Genomic DNA, 22,950 nt, shown 5'->3' with positions numbered 1-22,950 from the left:
AGGCGAGGGAAAATTGAACAACAACTCTGAGACGTGATTGGCACATTCATTGGTGGGAACAGGTCGGGCGGGGGTGATTGGTCACTCCTAAGCGGGATACACATTCAAACTGATTGGTTCAGGGCCCTGTGACAAACTGCACAGGGCCTTAGGCTGAATGGCCAGTAGGGCGTTGTCTTAACTATCTCAGGAATCTGGGTGTAACAGAGGAATTTAATAATACCTAATCTTTTACATTTTAATTCAAGCTTTCCAGCTTAGAAACTTTATCCTTTCAGTGCCATTATCTAGGTGTGTGGATCACCTCATTTAATTCATGTAACAATTCTACAAATTCGATACTATTTTAAGCCCCTCTCCAACATTTTTGTCAGGTAAAAGAAGCAAGAGTCTGGCATATTGAAGTCTTCATAAACTGTATAGTAAGGCAGGAGGAAAACAAGACACAAAACTAAATATTCTGACCCTAGTCTCACGATGTATCTCCTCCACAGTTTTTCTTAAGCTAGGTACCAACTCAATGGATTTGAGGGAAGACCTTTTTTCTTTCCTTGACACTGCTTCTGCAATCATTATCCTGATGGGTCAGTGATATAGTGAAAAACCTTTTTTGAGCATGTGTGCCTGTGTGTGTGTTTTTGTTTCCTGACAGTTCCATGGTTTTATCAGGAGGTTTTCTCTAAAGGGAACAGAGCTAAGAAAGATGGTGCTGCCCCTGTTCCCCACCTCAGGCTATAGTTGACAAACATTCTTTCCTTAAACATCTCTATCAGTCTCCTTTGAAATCTCAGGTAGGTCCTCACATTTGGACTTCCCTATTTGCCTCTGCATTGCTCAGGCTAAGTAAGATTCCTTCTAATAAGTAAGCTCTGCAAGAATCCCCCATCCTTTGTATCTGAATGGAATAGTGGTCCATTTCATGCTTTGAATATAGCCCTTGCAGCTCTGCTGCTGAGACTTATTTTTAAAATCACAAAATTCTTTCTCTTCCTCTTTCACTCCTTCTTCCTAATCTCTCCCCTTCTTAGATCTCCCCTTCCTAATCTTCCCTCCCTCCTCTGGGGGTAGAAGAGGATTATCTTTCTTACCCATCCTAGGCCAAGTCATCTGTCCTTGAGTAAACACCCACCATAGGAATGAAATAATTCAGATTTCAGGGATGGCTTCAGAAGATCTAATAAATCTCCCAAGTTAATAAGTAAATTACAACTCTTAGCAAGGCATATTTGGAATATAGCCTTTGAATCATCTCTTTAAAAACCCTGTGCTCCCCTTGAGGGGCAGAAGCATAGACTCTCATACAGGAGTCCCCTATGTTTCTCTTTTGCTGGCAAAGTAATAATACTTCTTTTTCCTGTTTCTCAAAACCTTATCTTCATTATTGGATGGAAAGGGCTTTCAGAAATATGAACACAATATCTATGGGTTCCTCATCCTCCATCATGGGTCTAATGATCTTGGATCTACCTTCAACAAGAATCCTGTTAGGCCAGGTTAGTGTGAACATCTTCACAAGGGACTAAGGGACATTAATGGTGAGAATACAAGGTTAAGGGAATAATTCTATAAAATGGGCCCACTGTGCTGACCTCCTCATGCTTTTACTTTTAAAAAGCAATTTACTTGCAGTCCTGCCTGGCTTAAGTCCACAGGATTGTAATATTCATTAGCAAACTACCTGTTATCTGTAGAAGAAAAGCAGGCCTGAAATAAAACTGATAAGAGAAACACAAGTTATCCTGAGCAAAGGTACTTTTGTGACCCTTACACAGACCAGATCCTGGAATTCAGGTAGATAAAGATAATCCTCCCCAATCATAAAATCTGTTAGAACAAGTTCTAATTAGAACTGGTCAATAAGGGCCAAAGTGACCTAATGTTGCCATAACATTGGGAAATTGAAAATATGAGGTCATCCTTTGTGTGTCAAAATTCAAGAGGTGGACCTGGGTGGGACTCTCTGGAAACTTCCTTGGGACTCCCAATAAAACTGGAGGGCAGGAGAGGCATGCTATCCCTCCCCTCTCAGAAAGGATTCACCCTCTCCCTTGAGAGTATCATCTTTCCCCTTTCACATCCCTTCTAATAAACTCCTGCCTTACTTTGATTGACATATCCTAAATCTCCCTGTCTTGATTACAAGAACCAGGGTTTGAAGGGGAGCCTTCACACTGCCTCAGTTTCCCAGAAAGCTCCAGCCTTGTAACACTCTTTTTCTTGATGTTTTCTATCCACTGACCTATGCCCTGCTCCTTGTGTATAAATTCCCATGTTCCCTTATTAGAACTGGAGTTGAGTCCCTCTCTTCCCTACTGAAAACCCCACTGCAGTCATCCCTACAGCTGTCATAGTGGTGCTAAATAAAGTCCACTTATTTTTCCTGTAACAGGTACTAATGAATAGTATTTTTTTCAGTATAGGTCTGGGTTTCTAATTTTGGAATCTGTAAAAAAACAAAACAAACAAACAAAAAACACCTACCACAAGCTACTGTGCTTAATTCTGGGGATTTCTCAGATTCCCAAAACCTATCCCAAGGACCTCCTAGACATCTATCAGTTAAGGATTTTTTTTTTTTTAGGATAACCTTACAGTGTCTACAAGGTGACAACCATCATTTCTAACAGCTAAAGGGACCCAGTGTATACAGGATCTGACAGAGCTGGGTATGGACCAGAGTTCTGCCACCTGCCCACTGTGTGACCTTGGGCAAGTTCTATATACAAACTCCAGCTTATTCATTTATAAAGTGGTGAATCTATAGTTCTTATATCATAGTTTAAGGGCAAGTTAGTTATATTAAATCGTTCAATGTTTAGTGCCCAGGAAATACTCAGTATGTGCTATCAAAACGGCAAAAATATAGGAATAGAGATATTACAATCACTGTCACATGAAAAATAACCCCCCCCCTTAAAAAAAAACAAAGAAAGAATGAAAAACGTTTAGGCACCAGTTTTATATCTGAGGACAGAATGGTGGGAAACTGGCTTTAAATGATTAAAGCTGAGTCTATTTGTTGTGAGGTAAACAAAGTCCTCCACGAAGACAAGAATGAATAATTTTGAAATTATTTCTACAAAGAAGTCGCTAGCTCCTAATAATAAAGACTTACAGGTTTGGAGAAGGTCTTTTCACACTGATTATTTCATCTAATCCTCACATAAATTTTATGAGATCGTTGTTATTATCACCTGCATTTTTCAGATAAGAAAACCCAGTTTGAGAGCAGTAAAGTGTTTTGTTTAAATCTGTGCTATTAATTACAGCACAGAGAGAACTGAAGTTCTATTAATAGGCTCTAAGCTTATTCCAAGGAAGAAAGAAGAAAGTTAAGGCAGAGGGGAGTAATGGAGGAAAAAGTTCACAAGAGACTCAGGGGTAAGCCTATCAAATTCTACAGTCACTTCTAACCCTAAAATTAAGTAAAAACAACTGACTATCTCATCCAGAATGATAAACTTGTATTTAAGGGTAGAAATAAAATCATCTTTCAGTCATGTTTTTCATTCTTTGCAAACCATTTTCCTTTAACAAGATGGTATTTAATTTTGTTTCCATTTGTCTTCTGGAGGACATGCAAATTTCCAAACAATTGAGTTTCCCATTCAGCAACTTTCTCCAGATTAAGGAGAGTTCTCTTAATTAAATGTGAACACATTTGGCAAATCAGCAGAGTAAGTACCTAAAGGTTTCTGGTGATGATGTGAGCTGTCATCAGAGGTTCCATGAGTTAGGAGTGTTTGCTTAGAATACGAAATGATTTCAACTTCCTAAACAAAGGAGGAAAATTGAATCTTCAGGAACAGTCTGAGTAGGCCACTCCTGACAAAGGAAATAGACAATTGGAAATACAACTTTAGACCAAGCTGTTGCAGAGATGCTCAGAGCCACTTGGTTCTATTAACTCATTTTGGGTCAGAGAGGTACCTTGGCAGAGCAAGAAAATCCACACATTGTAAACAATCCAGTTAAAAGGCCCCAAAAAGCCAAGCATGGTGGTGCATACCTACAATCCCAATGGCCGGAGGCTGGGGCAAGAGGATCATAAGTTCAAGGCCAGCCTCAGCAACTTAGAGAGGTCCTAAGCAACTCAGTGAGATCCTGTCTCAAAATAAAAAAATAAAAAAATAAAAACAAAAAGAGCTGGGGATGTGGTTCTCTGGTTCATTCCACAGTAAATAAAAACACAAACAACAACAATAAAACTCCAAAGATAGTTGCAGAGGATTACACTTATATTTCTAAAAACGTGCATACCCAATGGGATTTGCAGACCATTATTCAAATGTACACTGCTGCAAATCTGTACCATGGACGCTCTTTTAACTCCTTGTTAAATGTTAGGATTTTAGACTTAGAAAAGATTATGATTTGCCTTAATTTCAAAGTAAGATGGAAAGGAGCATTTTGAACATTCCCATGCTCCTGATTCTACAAAACAATTGAGCCAAGGACCAATCAATGGCCTATTTTCTTTTCATATATATATATTTTATTTTATTGTAGCAGTAGATAAACAGAACGTCTTTAGTCTTTATTTTATTCACTTATTTTTTATGTGCTGCTAAGGATCGAACCCAGTGCCTTACATGTGCGAAGCAAGTGCTCTACCACTGAGCCACAACCCCAGCCCTCAAAAGCCTGTTTTCTAATACTGAAAACTATTAGTCCTCCATGCAGTTTCAGAGTTTGGATTTCATTTGAAGCTACTCCAACTACTGTATGTTACATACTTAGTGTTTTCTTGCTTATGAAACAACCTATAGATAAACTTGAACATTTTGTGGAGGTCAGATTATTGAAAATTCTTTCATTAAGAGTATCCAGTTTTAGTGTCTGATGTATTCTGCTGTCTGTCCTATTCTCTACTATCCCCCCTCCCCTCCCCTCCCCTCCCCTTTTTTCTCTCTCTACCCCTTCTACTGTAAATCATTTCTTCCATTTCTATTATCTTGTCTTACCCCTCCTTTCCTCTTATATGTCATTTTGTATAACCCTGAGGATCGCCTTCCATTTCCATGCGATTTCCCTTCTCACTCCCTTTCCCTCCCACCTCTCATCCCTGTTTAATGTAAATCTTCTTCTCAAGCTCTTCGGAAGGGTAACTGATGTGATACAGCAATCTGTATACGGGGTAAAAGTGGGAGTTCATAACCCACTTGAATCAAACCGTGTAATATGATGTATTAAGAACTATGTAATGTTTTGAACGACCAATAATAAAAAAAAAAGAGTATCCAATTTTATATTAAGAGGAAAATACAAGCTAGATTTTCCAGGAGAGAGCAAACTCAGAAAAGGGTTGGTAATTCAGAACTTCCCATCTTACACCATGAGAATATTTCCAGCACAGGTGCATTGGCTGGGAATTTGAAAAGGGAGCATGAGATAATCTGTGCTCAGAAATGTTAAACTATTTCAAATACTGAGATATATCTACTCAGAGACTGTCCTGAATCTCTGTGAGTTAACAAGGTAACCAATGCAATCTCTACTTTGAGTATATAATATCTGCTAGAGAAAAGTTAAGTTTACAGAGAAGATCTCTAAGCCCCCAAACTATCAATAACTAGATTTCTATTGATGATTATACTGTTCTGTGTTAATCTTTACATAATATGTATGTATATACAACCATGCATACTTGGTAAAGGAATATTAATTTCAGTTTATAATATTTACAATAGCCCTGCAAGGTGGATTGGGCCATTGTCTCCTTCCATAGATGGGAAAACATGCTCAAAGAGCTGAAGGGACTTGCCAAAAGCCACTGTTAAGTCAGAAGCAGGTCACCTGCCTCAGGTCCTCATTACCCACACTGTCACTAGTTATTTGAGAAATCTAGGTTAAGCTGGAAACCCAAGTAGAAATACTTCCGGCTAGTATATGCAGTCTATTTAGAAGTAATCATTAAATTATCTCTCCTAAGTTATGTATCAAATTTTGTTGTTTTCCCCTAACAAATAGACTCTCTTCTAACTATACTCCTTGATATATTCTGTATCATTTGAAATCACTTAATTGTGTCTTAATTATCATCATTATTTGTCAATTACTTTAAAGAAGGGTCACATTTGTATCCTTATAGTTTCTTCAGATTCTAACATAGAATAGGTACTCAAAGGAAAGTTTGTTTTGACTTAGTTCATTAGAAATACTTCAAGATTATAAACTGAAATTAATATCTCTTTACCACATATTCATGGGTGTATATACGCACATATCATGTATATATCCATATATATATATATATTTATATATATATATATATAAATTCTATCTATTCATTTTCATATGTGCAACACATACATAACTTTATACAATGTTATTATATTTATAGGAATTATTTTTCTAAAATGAAAATTAATTTAATGAAAAATTGCTAACTTTTCCTACCAATATTAATATTTTATTAGTTTGTTTTTCGAATATGATACAGGATTTATTGGTGAGTGTGATTAAGGAGGGGGCAACATAGTGGAAGCCTTCATGAATGCAGGATTCCCCATCTGTCTAGGGGACCTCAACTGGGGGTCTATTTGACCTCACAGCTATCAGAAAGGAGCCTCTTCTCAGTCATCATGTTTTCAAATTTATGAGCATTAAACCTGATACAGCTCCACTACTTCTGAGATATATATATCTGACAGCCAGGGAACTTCAACTTGGCCTTGAACTTGAACTTGTGTAAGGCCTCAATCACATGATCCTTGCTCTGCAATTTGGTACAGATGCCCATGATGATTAACCAATGGTCACCATGGTCAACCTTGGTCACCATGCTCTGAGGTTTCCCAAAGGCACCCCACATACTTATCTGGATCCTAGATTGTTCCCAATATCATTTTGTGTGACTTATGATATTATTCTAGAGTTATACTTGGAATAAGAAAGAAACAAGGACTGGGAGAAAGGATATAACAGCCAGAAGAACTAATATTTTTATGGAAAAATAATAATTTTTCTTCTGCACTTCTTTACAGTCTGGGTAAAAAGGAAACACAATCAGATGAACAATCCATATGGCCAAATGGAAGAAAGCATAATAATACACCCAGATATGGACTGTAATTGACCCTGTGGGCATTCCCATTCAGTTATACTCTGCATTTCTTAGCAATTGTTCCTTCCACTTTTTCTGGTAGTCTACCTAATGCAACTTTGAAGCATGGGATGTTGATTGAGATTCACGAGGCATTTATGATCCAATTAGTTTTCTAGCCATTAACCTATCTATTTAGAAATGATAAAAGGTATATGATGTATATGAGACAAGTACTTCCTCATTTCCTGGGTAATTCTTTCCAAACATATGTCCAAATCTTTGCTCCTCTGAAATTCAGATAAGCAGAAAGAATGGATTTGGGGATGAGAGGAATTGGGGGGTTAGTATCTTTCTGATTACAACATCCCATTGTCCTTTGAGGAATCATGCTTCTCCTATATCTTAGTCACATGGTTTATATGGAATTGGCTTTATCCCCTTCAATGCATGAGCAGATACAGGACACAGGCCAGTCAGAACCTTCCTTACCACTGGCCACCTTGCTTGGCTTCTCCTGAGTTCCTCTAAGGGCTACCTTCCATGGCAGCCTGAAGACTCTGAACACATTTGAACATTGGGGCTTTTGGACAAGTAGGCAATAGTGTGCCTCACTTCTACCCACAAGTGTTCTGCATCCATATCTCTTGCAAACCTATAACTCATAGTCCAGAGTAATATCAGTCACATATATTCAATATATTGAACATATATTCATTCATAAAAGACAATAAATTTTACTGAAAACAGAAATTCTTTTAGAACTATAATGATGTCAGGATTATGATTTTATGAAATTACTAATAAAACCATTTGATAGACAAATTTAACAGGCAAATTTCATCAGACTCAAAGTAAAATCAATCATGCTCCACTTAAAAATGGGATGTTCTGATAAATGTATAATTAGATAATTTTTGTCCTTGCTTCAATATCACAGAGTACACTTACACAAACTAGGTGATGTAGGTTAATCACTCTACATAGCCTCTTGATGCAGTCAAGATACAAGATAAACTTGAAATGTTTGAAACTGTTGCCAAGGTAACATCGTATCTAAATATAACTCAACTTTTTTTCCCCCACATTAAGTACAAGGAATACACTCTGAAATAATAGTAAAAATTAAAGTATAAATGGAGTATGAATTCTCAATTTTTCCACATGTACAGATTGTAGGATCACATTGGTTATACAGCCACATATATACATACAGCAATACTAGTGTCTATTGTATTCTGCTGCCCTTCCTATACTCCATTTGAATCAAATGTATGATATGTCAAGATCATTGTATTGTCATGAGCAACTGATAAAAAAGTAAAATATAGTAAATACATAAACCAGTAATAGTCATTTAAAACCATTACCAGGTGCTATGTTTTGCATATAATTGTATGTGCTATATTGTTATACAACTGACAAAACAGTGCTATGTATACCAGTATCCTCACTATCACATGAGTGATACATTGTGCTGAGTTAACTAGGGCCATGTCACTCAGCAACAGGAATATTTTTAGCTCCATTATAAGATCATGGAACTGCCATGGTCTGTGGGGTCTATCTTTGAAAAATTGCTGTGTAACATACTATTGTTACTGTAGACTATGAGGTATAGGTTTATAAGAAATATGGATCCAGTGCACTTGTGTCTACTTGTCTAGAGTCTCCATGCTAAAATGTGTGCAGTCTTCAGGCTTCCCTAGAAGGTAGCCCTGAGAAGAACCACTAAGTAGGCCTATGGACCTGCCTGCCTGGTAGTAAAAAGAATGAACAATATCTAGTATTTGCTGTTCCACCCTGATGTGCTGATTTGATCAAGGACATGAACTAACATATGTCCATCTATCTCAAGAACCAGCTGCAAGCTATGGTCTTCCCCACTACACATGAGGTGCACTGCTAACTTCTCACAGAGCCAAAGTACAAATGCCAGAAGGGCCTATGCAGGGAGATTCTAAGCAGGGCCTCCTGATAGTTCCAACTCCAGCAAGCAGTCTGAAATCTAAATCATCTCATATATTGATTTTTTTCTGTCCATTGTCTGATGTGGTTTTTTTTTTTTTTTTTTTTTTTTTTTTTTGTCTCATGCTATTTTGGAGGCATCCAAGCTCATTGTAGAGTCCCTAATCCAACAAGGCAGTACACATTTTGTAAATTATAGTTTCATCATTATTTTGAAATACTTGACAAGAAAAAAATTGATCAAATTTTAAATCTATTCACATTTTCACAATAAATTGAAAAGACAGAGATGTTATAATTCTAAATAGAATTATAAGTTTTAAATAGTTATAAAAATGATTTTTATTATTTTAATATCTATGGACTTGAATAAAGGTTTTTGTTGAAGATGTTTATCAAGAATTTGAAGAAACTCATGTAAAAGTCTTGATCAAGAATTTCATATAACTACTTCAAGCATAAAATGAGTTCTTAAAAATAGTTTTGTTCTCAACAGAAAGTACAAATTTCTTATTGTAAATGGTCTAAAAAGATTTTATTTAAAAGTTTGTCCTAGCTAAATATTTCATATCTGTCCTAATACTTATGTTCTGTAATTTCAAAGTTAGATATTCTTTTTTAAAAACAAGAGGGATATCTTTCACTAAATATTATTTTATAATTCCAAATCCTTTTCATTTTAACTCAGTGCATATATACACACATGCAATTATTATTATTTTACTATGATATCCAGTCTCTTAAATGGATCCAAAGTATTCTCATTTCTTGTTCCTCAGGTTTGTATTTAATTCTTTTTACATTGTTTGTGACTGACCTGTGTAACCATGAAATACTGCATAATGTAGGAATATGACTTCTGAGATTGTGTCAAAAAAGACCATGTGGGGGCTGGGGTTGTGGTTCAGTGGTAGAATGCTTGCCTAGCACATGTGAGGTGCTGGGTTCGATTTTCAGCACCACATAAAAGTGAAATAAAGATACTGTGTCCACCTACAACAACAACAAAAATTTTTTTAAAAAAATGACCATGTGGGGCTGGGGTTGTAGCCCAGTGGTAGAGCACTTGCCTGGCATGTGTGAGGCATTGGGTTTGATTCTCAGCACCATATATATGTAAATAAATAAAATAAAGGTCCATCAACAATTAAAAAAAGAATATTAAAAAAAATAGACCAATGGCTTCTTCTTTGAGCCCTCTGAGACCACTTATCCTGCTTGCCATGATGTAAGCTAACAATCTCTATTGACATTTTTTTGGGGGGGGAGTGGGTAATGGGGATTGAACCCAGGGGCATCCTTCCACTGAACTACATTGTTAGCACTTTTTAAATTTTTTTATTTTGAGACAGGATCTCACTAAGTTGCCCAGGCTGGCCCCAAATTTGTAGTCCTCCTGTCTTAATCCCCAGAGTGGCTGCAATTATAGGCTTGCACCACCATGCCCAACCTTGTGCACTCCCCCATCCCCAACCTTGTGCCCTCCCCCATGCTATGGGAGGTTCACAAGCCAAGGAACTGAGGACCCACACCTCCAACCAGTGCTAACTTGCTAGGCACAGGCAACTACAATCTAGGAAGTAGATCCTCTAGTTCTTATCAAGCCTTCAAGACACTTCAGCTCTAACTGGCATATAGACCAAAATCTCTTGAGATACTGAGTCAGTTGAACTACTCACATTATCCCTGACTCACAGAAACCATGAAATAATGTTTACTTCTGCTTTAAGCTACTATATTTAAGGGGATCTTGTTCCACAGGAACAGGTATCTGCACCATTGGATGGTATCACTATTATAGAACTACACTGAATTAATTACTCCTGTAACAGCAATCACCCTGCTCTTAGCTAAAAGTGCAAAATCAAACAAAATTGAAGCATATGCTTAACACAGATGTAGGCTCACTCACTAGCTCAGTGACTCATTTCCACACATCAGTCTTGGAGTAAGCAAATGTCTTATGTGTAGACCAGTAACATCTCAGAGTTTCCTATGGTAGGATCCTTTGAGAACCATCCAAAAATGTTAAATGGTTGTGTTGCAGTTGTCTATTGCATTTGCTCATTGCACATTATAATGTTAGTACATCTACCATTAGGCTAGGTACCATCCCCATTTTTGCATATCTCTCTATCCCAAATGTCTATCCACAAGCTCAGGATAAAGCATATGTTCAACAATATAATTTCATTTATGTATGCAAAATATTTTTAAATATCTTACATGTGTTTATTAGTGATTATCAGTAATGCATTTGTTTATTCAATATCACATTCTGTAAAATGGGGCATAATAAAAAAACTGTGCTTTAATAAGTAACAGTATCTGCTGGGCATATGGTTCTCATTTAATAATCTGAGCAACTTTATGATTATTCTAGTTTTTCAGAGGAGGAATCTGAATGTAGTAAAAGCTGTGCTAAATTCCTCAAACATAAATCTGAACAGTTTTATGGGGCAAGATTAGAAATGAAACAGCTGTTTGATTCACACCTGGGTTCCTAAGAATTATACCTTTAAGGTATCAGCATCCCTTCAAAATTATTAATGATTCATTCTTCAAAGAGAAGTATTTACCTTTTTCCTACTTCCTAATTTGAAAAAAGTAAAACAATAGATAAGGAGTCATTCAAATTATAGAACTGCTTTCTGTTTTGTTCAAAAGAGCTAGTCCAAAGACAGTCTAATAAACAAAATTACACTAAGCACATTCTGTTCAAAACTAAATTAATTTCAAAACCCTTAATTCAGTTTTTAAAAGTGAAACCACTTTTGTAACTCAATTTATGGGTAACTTACTCTTTTTTTCCAACTCAAATTAAAAGTTAATCATATTATATTTTGAACTCTGAAACAAGCTGTTTCTTATATGTGGGAAGGGCCTATTTACCAGTTTACAAATAGGTGTATTTTTCATGTGCTAGTCTAAACAGGTCCAGAAATAAGTTCATAATTAAACAGCTCATCTGTAAATTACACACATGTAAAGCTGTCTCTTTAACTACACTGTGCATTGTGTGCACAGCCTTTAAAAAAGCTTTGCACAACTTTAAATTCTCATATTACTTTTTTTCTTTATTTTGGTTTATATTGGATGACTGGGTATAAATTATCACCATTTCTTAAGATTCTCAGGCAAAAGACCATTACTCTGCTAAGTAACACCCTGATAGGCAATATCACTGAAGCATATTATATTTTTCCCCATTTATTTGTTCTCCTTTTCCATACATGAATGCATGCCTTGTAGAGGATCCCTGCAGAGTACAGGTGGGGCCCTATTATAAGTCTCCATCATGTGACTCGCTCTGGCCAATGGAATGTGAGCAGATGTTATATATGCCACTTTTAAGGGGGAAATTTGATTCAGGCTTGTTTGTCCTTTTCCTTTGCAATGTCTATCTAAAGTAGTAGTCACACCTTGGGCTTAAGTTCCAGAAAGAAAAGAAACACTGAACTAAACAGGTCAGTCTACAACAACTGATGAATTTGGCTTGTGGTTGTAAGTCACTAAGATCCAAGGATTTAGATCTTAAAGCAGTTGACAGATACAGCCATCTTTTAATAGACTTTGTATAACTTAAATTTGATGCTTTTCAAAGAGAAGAGAAATTATCATTTATTGATCATCTATTGTCTGATTTAATCCAGATAGTAATCTATGTGAAGCAGGAATTTATATGTTGTTATACAGATAAGGCAATTCAGGCTCACAGAAATTAAACTGCTTGCTGGGCACAGTGGCACATGCCTGTAATCCCCGCAACTAAGAAGGCTGAGGTAGGAGGATGATAAACCCAAAACCAGCCTCAATAACTTAGCAAAGTTCTAAGCAACTTAGAACCTGTCTCAAAGTGAAAAAGAAAACAGGGCTGCAGATGTGACCCAGTGGTTGAGTACCCCTGGGTTCAATCCCCAGTATCAGGAAAAAAAGAAAAAGAAAGAAAGAAATTGTTCACATCACAAAGCAAACAAATAGTAGAGATCAAACTTAAACTCAATTCTAACAGACCCTACTTATAATCTAAATTTTTCTATTACACTTTGAAACCTAAGAATGTGCTTATTAAAATGTCAAGCCCAATATTATTACTATTGTGGTTGCATTTGCTGATTTTTAAAAAATATAATTTCATAAGAGAAAAAAAATTTTTTTTAAATATTATGTAAGTTCATGTACTTTGTTTATGTAGTCCATAATGAATCCAATAATTTGTTAATGAGAATTTATATTATACTCTGAAGTTTAATTAGAAAATAATATGCCTCTTATTTTAAATATAATAATCATCTTCTTTTAAGCTATTAAAATATTAAGCCAAAATTTTTATTGAAAGGAGATAAAATTAACTATCCACTTAGGAAGTCAATTTCAGTAAAGGACTTTGATCAAGAAAACATAATTGTCAGTATGGTTAATAAAATCAGCTTTAAAAATTAATAAATAAATAGCAAGGCAAAAGTGCTCTGGAATAATGAATTAAGTATATCTATAAGTATGTCTATATTAAATCTAAACTCTCTCACACAGTGAAAAAATAAAACGAAGCCAAGATTCTGAAATTATAAATATATCTTTTTTTATCACAACTTATTACTACATTCTGGGAACCTGATAATTCTCTGATAATTCCCAGTTTTGCAGTGTTTCATCTGGATTCAGTCCGTTTGTATGTCAGAGAATTGGATGGATATTTCTCTCCTCCTCCTCCTCCTCCTCCTTTTTTTCTTCTTCTCCTTCTCCTTCTTCTTCCTTTTTTTTTTTTTTTTTTTTTTTTGATAGAGCTGCAAAGATTTGTTTGTCAGGGATTTTGCTTCTGGTGAATAGGATCCTCTCAGCTCACCTAAGGAATCCTGGGTTTAGGTTTCCATTTGCAATGAAGCAAGAAATCAGCAACACGGATGACAGAAGGCAGATAAGAAATAAAGGCTATGGGCAAGGAAGACACCTTTGCTTTCAGGACAGAAAATTGATGGACATAAGAAGTTTGGCTCATCAGAAGAGAAATTGGGGCATTTTCTCATGAAAGAGATATCAACACACTGTGAGGATTAGCCCCCCAAAAAGCATTGTTTTAGAAAATAGGCAATGTGGGAGCAAAGTCCCAATATAACATTGCCTAGAGAGTCCTTGACTCATAGCAAGATGAAATTTATTGACCTAACAATCACACTTTCCAAATCACTCTTTAACCCAGATTGTGCATTGATTACATAATGTTTCAGAAATTATTCATTTCACTCTAATTCTTTAAATGACTAATTTAAGTATAACATACATGCAGAAAAGGACACCTAAGCCCAGGTATACAGCCGAATACATTTCCATAAAGCCAACACACCTATACAACCAATCTCAAAACTTGAGAAATAGAAAATCACTAGCATCCCTAAATCCCACCTCTGACCTCTTTCTAAACCTCTGTAATTACAATTTGAACTCATTTACTATTTGTGTTAGGGTTTAAATGGCATAGAAAATGTCAGAAGATGTATTTCCATGAGTCTCTGCTTAGATATAACTTGTCTTCCAATTACCACTTTCCTGGCCATTGCTATAGCTTTTCAGAGAGAATTTCTTTCCCTTTTTTTTTTTTTTTTTTTTGTGTGTGTGTGTGTGTGTATGTGTTCAATACTGAGGAAAATTTCTAGATGACCCACTTTTTCTTAAGTAACTCTCCCAAGTAGATTTTTATGGCCCTATTTCATTGATTCCTGCTGTGACTCAGTTAAAGATCTGAACACAAATCACCTTTACATGGTCCTATTTTAACAAATACTCTCACAGAGAAATACAAAATTGCCATTGCACCTCTTCACTTTTCTAAAGCAAATCTTCTTTATAAAGTGTAAATAATAGTTATATCAGAAGGTATAGTATATGTTATGCTGCTACAACAAACTCAACAACTCAGGGCCTTAAAGCAGATTTCAACAAATTCCATAGACTGAATCTGTCTGCTATCTACTTTTACAAAGAAAGTTTTATTGCAAATAATAATACCTGTTTATTTACTTTTTATCTATGATAGCACTAAAATACCTACAATGGCAGATTTGAAGAGTTGTAATGTAGATAATGTTACCTATGAAGCCTAAAATACTATAATGTCTCCTAGAGGCAAAGCTTGGGTGACATATTATGTGAACAAAGTTTATTTATTACTTATATCTCAAGATGCACACAATTTGGCTGAGAAACACTATGTTGCTTGCAGTCACTACGGCATCTTCTATGAATGAGTGTTTACTCTTTCACCATGAAGCAGAAGAAAGCTTGGTGTGTTCTGTCTTTAAATGCATCCCTCTTACTTACTCTCATTTATGCAAAGCAAGCCATGTGATTCACTCATTCCAAGATAATGGGGAAGGGTAGCCTATATTGAACCAGAAATAGTAACATCACATCCTTAATTAAAATCTCATTTTCAGCATAAAAATACCAACTTAACCCAGTTATTTGAACACTCAACTTCACCATGAAGAACTTCAGAAACACACACACACACACACACACACACACACACACACACATTAAACACTTACCACATGTATATGCGATATAATTACTAAGAAAACAGTGGAAAAGAATTTATATTTTTATCATTACTCAAGGTCTATAAAAATCATGCTCAACAAGTAGTTTTCTTAAAAAAAAAAAAAAAAGCTATCTTAGGTTAAAGGAAGAATCAGCATGTCCAAGACAAATGTTCTACAAAAGTTTTAAAAATGTTTCTTCAATATTTTACAACAGGAAAAAATAAATATGTTAAAGCTCCAGATACTAATTTAAGCATTGAGAATTTATGGTAATTTAATTATTCATCAGGTCACTTTTAGAAAGTAGTGTCTCCCTCCTGTGGACTCTGAGTGTAATGTTATTAATTTTTTTGAGGACAACTGATAGTTTCAGTTACATAAAATAGGCAGAAAACAGAATAAGAGGACTGCTTTTCCACTCCTTGCTAACACAGTTGGGTCTCCTCTCACAGAAACAAAGCCCCATTACTTCCCTGCCACCTCCCTGCACATGGTCTGTCCTCATACAGCTCCTTCCCCATCAAAGTCTTTGAAAGAGTAATTTACATAATTGCCCACTCCAACAGACTTTCTTAGTCCTGGTTCTTTTTAGAAATGTTTTACCTTAAAAATACCACTTTCCTTAGCATCTAATGGCCTAGTATTTTCTTCTTTTCTTCTCCTACTCCAAAATATTCCTTTTCTACATCTTGTATTGACACCTTTATATAATCACATTACTAAGATGTGATTTGCCAAATTGCCCCTAATAAATCCATTATTATTTCATATTCTTGGAAACTCTATTTACTTTAATGAAGTTACTACCATCTCTATGCAGTTAAGTCTTCCCCAAAATGTACAACTTCAGGCTATGATCCACGCCAACCCTTCACCGGCCCAGCACAACTAGAATAAATTCATCTCTTCCTTGCTCAGTTCCAGTTCTGACTGACCTCTTTCCTTGTGCTATGGAACAACATATATTACCCAGATTCAAAGCCCTTGTTCTATATTTAATCCATTGCTAATTCCTTCTGGCTGTAGAACCATGATTTCCTATGGTCTCCCCACTTCTTCCAGACCAGCATCTTCACTTATTGCAGTGACTACACTATTCTCCTGCCTGGTTTCTCTTCAGAGTCTCTGGGACCTCCAAGTTATCCTTTCTGACACAAGATGGATTGCTCCACCATGCTCTCTAAGTCAAGACCATTAGACTACCACCCACAGGACAAGCCACCTGGGATGGCACTAAATGCTTTTTCCCACTTCATTATAAGACCACTTCTTTGACACATACCATATCTTGTAGCCACTCTGAGTTCATGTATTTCATTTTCTACTCCCTTGCCTTCTTTCCATCTGTTCACATACCTGGGAACATTCTCTCCTGATATTAGCCATGTTGTTGGGTTCCAAAGCTTGTATCATTGTGTGACATGCTCTTAAGACCTCCAACAAGAACCTCCCTCATCATTAGACCTCTCTTCTGTCATTGCATATCCTGATCAGAGTCCTAAGAGGCTACATTAACTTACTGACTACAATATTCAGCCTCCCACATCAGCTGACTTCACTGTCTTGGCCTGTGGAACATTACATCAAGAAATAAAAAATTGGGAAGAGAGCGAGAAGCATTGATTTTTCATTACATGTTCCAGCCCCCTGCCTCCCTATTTTTCTTTTTCCCCCCCTGGCAGTGGTTACTTTCCTGTAACTGTGGTTACGGCTCCTGCAGGGCATACTTCTCCCTACCTCCACCACTTATTGGGCTTCAGTAACATGATTTCCTCCCCTGGTCCCTTAACGGCCAAAGTTCTAACAGCTTTCCGTGGTTGCTAGTCTCTGCAACTTCAATATCCCTTGTGAGTTCCTCTGAACCTATCTACACCTCTGTAAATAGTTCCTTCATTAAAGTTTTTAGAACCATCTGAATTGGATTCTGTTCCCCGCTGACAACCTTGTTGATAGGAAGGGGTGACATGACCCACTTAGCAGTCCCCAAAGGCAATTTGCTCCTGTATTTGTGACTTGTGTCCAACTCTACTTTGCATTTCAGTTATTTGTAAGTGCATATTATCTCTTCCACTTGACTGTAAGTGATTTCATGTTAAATATTTATTTTTGAAGACTCCAGAAAATCAAAGTACAAAGCCTCACACAGAGACTCAATAAATGCATGTGCAATTGAGTGTATTAAATAGCAGTAAATTATGTCAAAGAGCACGAAGCACAATAGGTAGGGCAAAGGAGGAACACTAAGAGCAATTTTCCTGAACAAAGACCTATCTTTGAAACTATTGTACCCCTTAACCAGTGGCTGCGCCCCTGTTCTCTCACTTCCACCCTTCTTTCTGTTACTATAATGTTCTCTCTCTCTTTTTTTTTATTGCTGAAGCTCTCTTCAGTTTCCCTTTAAATAGTAATATTATAGAAATAAAATGTTTCTTGATATTTCTATATTCCTAACTAGCAACTTTTGGTTTTTGTACTGGTGATTGAACCCAGGAGTACTTTACCACAAAGCCATATCCCTAGCCATTTTTATTTTTTATTTTGAGACAGGGTCTCACTAAGTTGCTGAGGGCCTCACTAAGTTGCTGAGGCTGGTCTCAAACTTACATTCCTCCTGCCTTAGACTCCCAAGTCACTGAGATTGCAGGCATGTGCCACCATTCACGGCTCTAACTGGCAACTTTTAAAACATGAATAATAGTGATAATAGTTACAACCTTGAATGCCTGGATGACTGGAGTTTTACTAAGGAAAAATAAAACTGAACAAAAAAGTTGTGTTTTTTATTTATAAGTAATTCCTAATTATAGTCTTCCAATTCAGGATGAATTAATCTTGGGAAGTTAAAAACAAACAAACCTACAAAAAACATAATCATCCTGAAAGTGTCCATAAGTAGTATTACAGAATTGCTTTTTGGTTTACTGTTAATATTTTTAAGTTTTTCTTACAGCACTTTCAAATATTAAGGTAACAATAGATGAAAATTCATGACTAGAGAACCAACATCTTTCAGAGATTTGGGGAAACAACTATTAGATAGAATTCTCACCACATTTGTTGGGATTTCATTTTAATTCAAGATAAAAGGGGGAAGTCGGGAAGGCTTTCTACCTCAAAGATCCAGTGAGTCAAGAGGATACCCCAGGTAGCATAAAGAGTAAGTATCTTCATTAGATATTGCCCTCCAAGAATGGAGAAGAGGTCATTGAGACAGAAAAGGATGAATCAGCTAGCATTCTGTGTAACTAGAAGTCACAAATCAGAAAAACAAAGGGAAGAGTAGCCATGCAGAAAAGGGGATGCCATTGCTGTCCACATTTCTGAATGTTCAGCCAACATTCTAGCAGGCTCATCAGCACATGGTAGAAATAGACTTCTTTCTCTTTCTCTGGATACTATATTTCCCTTTATGGATTCCAAGATGACCTTAGCTTTTCTCATAGAAATGTGACACTGATGATGGATACTGAGTTAGTGATAAATGAAGATACCACTTCCTTTTACCAATAACACTGACCAAACAACACCAACTCTTGTTTTTTTGCACCCAAGTTTGAATTTTTACCCCTTTATCTACATTTAGTCTTGGCTTTCTAGGCTTGATCAGTTTCTCTCAGAATACTCTTTGTATTTACAGATTCACGTGTCTTCTATATTTGTTATCCTGGTGAAGTAACATGGTCTGGAGTAAAAATTTGGAAAATGAAGGGGAGGTTGAGAGAGAAGCAGAGAAGTGGGATAAAAATAGACTCTCCACTCATAAACAGTAGACATGATCATCATAGTTAAAGAATTACAATACTACAATACTACCTTCCACCCCAGCTGTGTGGCCTTAGGCAATTCACCTGACTTTACTTTGAATTTTCTCATCAGAAAGTCAGACCCCTAAAAATTCCAAATTTCATTAATCTAATATTCTATGTTGCCCTAACTTCCTTGTCCTATAGCATTAGCCAAGGTAATTAAGAATATGAAGTATATGTAAGAAACAGTTCCTTCTTAATTTTGAGCCAAACAATGACTTTCCAGACTGATATTTGAATACAGAAATATCTTCAAGTGCTTTCCGGGCTACCCAGGGAGGGATCCATACGGCGTTGTTCTTGATTCCCGTGGTAACTTTAAAGGGAAACTGTCACAATGTCCAGAGCCCTTGATGTCCTGCAAATGAAGGAGGAGGATGTCCTCAAATTCCTTGCAGCAGGAACCCACTTAGGTGGCACCAACCTTGATTTCCAGATGGAACAGTATATCTACAAAAGGAAAAGCGATGGCATCTACATCATAAATCTGAAGAGGACCTGGGAGAAGCTTCTGCTGGCAGCTCATGCCATTGTTGCCATTGAAAACCCTGCTGATGTCAGTGTCATATCCTCTAGGAATACTGGCCAGCGGGCTGTGCTGAAGTTTGCTGCTGCCACTGGAGCCACCCCTATTGCTGGCCGCTTCACTTCTGGAACCTTCACTAACCAGATCCAGGCAGCTTTCTGGGAGCCACGTCTTCTGGTGGTTACTGATCCCAGGGCTGACCACCAGCCTCTTACAGAAGCATCCTATGTCAATCTCCCTACCATTGCTTTGTGTAACACAGACTCTCCTCTGCGCTATGTGGACATTGCCATTCCATGCAACAACAAGGGAGCTCATTCTGTGGGTCTGATGTGGTGGATGCTGGCCCGAGAAGTTCTGCGCATGCGTGGCACCATTTCCCGTGAGCACCCATGGGAGGTTATGCCTGATCTATACTTCTACAGAGATCCTGAAGAGATTGAAAAGGAAGAGCAGGCTGCTGCTGAAAAGGCTGTGACCAAGGAGGAATTTCAGGGTGAATGGACTGCTCCAGCTCCTGAGTTCACTGCTACTCAACCTGAGGTTGCAGACTGGTCTGAAGGTGTGCAGGTGCCCTCTGTGCCTATCCAGCAGTTCCCTACTGAAGACTGGAGTGCCCAGCCAGCCACTGAAGACTGGTCTGCAGCTCCCACTGCTCAGGCCACTGAGTGGGTAGGAACAACCACCGAGTGGTCTTGAGTTGTTCTGCAGTCACACATTAATAAGCAAGGTGGAAATAAGGAGAATAAGCACCAATTTACGGAGAATAAACAACCAATTTCTAAAAAAAAAAAAAAAAAAGAAATATCTTCAAGTGAAATTTATTGATAGACTACTACTTGTAAATGCTTTATGCAAAAGGGTTCTCTTCTCAATTTATTTTTTGAAATGTGGTAGATTTCAGCAATCTCTCTCACCTGAAGAGCCTCATGGCATATTTTCATCTTGTAGGATTGAAGAAATCCTATCCCAAAGAAAACTAATTGTTTTTAACATTTTATTTTAAAAATAATGGGAAATCAGGAACTTTTTTTGCAATAATATCTTCTAATATCTCAAGAATCAAATTGACCCTTAAGGAAACATTGCCTTAGGAAGATTTATTTAATGGCCTATAAATAATTCTAAACTTTTGTGTGTATAGAGAGAAGAAATATCCAGCTTTGATTATAGTTTGTGATTCAAAAACATAAAAATATAAATGACTTGGAACTTATGCTCCAAATGAAAAGTTTAGCAAAATATGTGTTCTCTGAACGATTTACAAATTAAAATTAAATTTTAAGACCTCAATCTCCACTGCCATCAAGCGAAATGGGAAAAAAGGTGATATGAAATATCATGACAATTGGTATGAAGGAAAACAACAAAAATCACCACTAAGCATTTTTTACAGCTTATACCTGAGCTACAGTTGAGAAGCACAGATTTGTTAAGTATTCAGCATAAGAAATGATAAGAACAACATTAAGCCCTGGCACTGAGACTCAGTGAGTAGGGAAATAAATAGAGGGCTTTAAACAAGATAACTCATTCAGGGATTGAAAGGCATTCTCGAAGAACATGGACATGTAGTACTTGATAGAACTTTTGATGGTCACACAAAAAGTCTAGCTGTTAAGCCTAAAAGAGTTGAAGCTGGAGGTGATGTAGTTTGCCTAGCTGAGACCAATTCTGAGAGATAGCTCCTGTAACAAGAGTGCCTTGATGTCTCCTTTAAGGATTCAGGCTCTTTTGGAATGAGAATAACATATGAAAGACATGATTTCCACCTCACTGCTATTCTCTTGGCCCATATTGCTATCAAGCCTTTGCTGGGACATGTCCACAGCCCGCTTCTTGGTCTTATTACTCTAGCAATCTTGAGCATTAATATTCCATTATATAACAGCCACTGTCACCTTTATATATGGTAATGTGATCACACTATTTTCCTGTCAAAAATCTCTACTAGCTTCCCACTACACTTAGAACATAATGGCCTGTGAGTAGCTCTCAAACTTTATGTCAAAGTTCCTCTGTTCACCTGTCTTCTCCTTGAATGCCCGAAGAAGTCTTTAACCCATGAAGGCTAAAATAAACATACTGAGTGACTACAATATCCAGAACATTTGCTCCACCAAAAGACATTCCTAAGTGTAATTCATGATAAGACAAACTCTTTTACAATATTCATGGGGTAGGAAAAAAAGGATTCATGGGAAAAAATTATTTCCATAACAAAGGTATAGCACCTGTTTCCATGATTACTTTTAAGCACTTATCAATCAATCATTACTCACAATGTCTGTAAACACTAATGGAGTAAAATCTCTGTAAATGCTGTTAAGGATTATCATGGTACTTCATCAGCTTTCAAAAAAGTAGGAGTGTACATATTAGACAGCAGGATTATCAATTAAAGATACTTTAATTGCACTGACTGAATCGTATTCCTTATCTATAATTCTTTTGTGTTTTGTTTTTCCTCATGATCTACATGCTATCTACATACTAAAAACAATAAGGATAAAAATAATGCATTATATTCAATGAGCTCTTGACTTATACTTCACCTTCTTATCTATTTCATCAAATAAAATGTACCAATAAACTTACATATAACTTAATACGGACAAATGGGAGGGGGTAATATCTTTATTCCAAGCATGCCTAAAAGTCCTCAAATATCAAATGTAGTAGGGAAGTGAAAGACACATTTTGAGTAATGAGTTTTTATTTGTCCATCATGCCATTCCAAGGATGTAATCACTTGTCATTTTTTTTAATACATGGTATAAGCTTCTTGTTTTATGATGAAAGAGGAAAGCAAATGTTAAGTTGTGGACATGTGGTATCCCCAAAAGCTCATGTAAGACAATGTTGAGAGGTGAAATGATTAGGTAAACTGAGGTACAGCCTCATTTGTGGATTAATCCACTAATGTGATTAACTGGGTGTTAACTGTAGGCAGCTAGGGTATGGCTGAAGGACGTTGGTCACTGGTTGCAAGCCTCTGGGGTTTATATTTTTGTCCCTTGTGAACAGAGCTCTCTCTGCTTCCTTGTTGCTATGTCTTAAGCT

The 22,950-nt window shown here is 36.7% G+C and overlaps 1 protein-coding gene and 1 pseudogene across 1 annotated transcript in view; one reads left to right on the top strand and one right to left on the bottom strand.

The window, feature by feature from the left end:
* Positions 1 to 22,950, bottom strand: part of Grm7 (glutamate metabotropic receptor 7) — a 777,046-nt gene that overhangs the window by 647,333 nt on the left and 106,763 nt on the right. The window lies entirely within an intron of this gene.
* On the top strand, positions 19,682 to 20,659 carry LOC144250581 (small ribosomal subunit protein uS2 pseudogene; annotated as a pseudogene).

This window comes from Urocitellus parryii, chromosome 16, assembly GCF_045843805.1.
Source record: "Urocitellus parryii isolate mUroPar1 chromosome 16, mUroPar1.hap1, whole genome shotgun sequence".
NCBI classification, from domain to species: domain Eukaryota; kingdom Metazoa; phylum Chordata; class Mammalia; order Rodentia; family Sciuridae; genus Urocitellus; species Urocitellus parryii.
The sequence above is the reverse complement of the archived record's forward strand: the minus strand, read 5'-3'. Positions and strand labels throughout refer to the sequence as shown.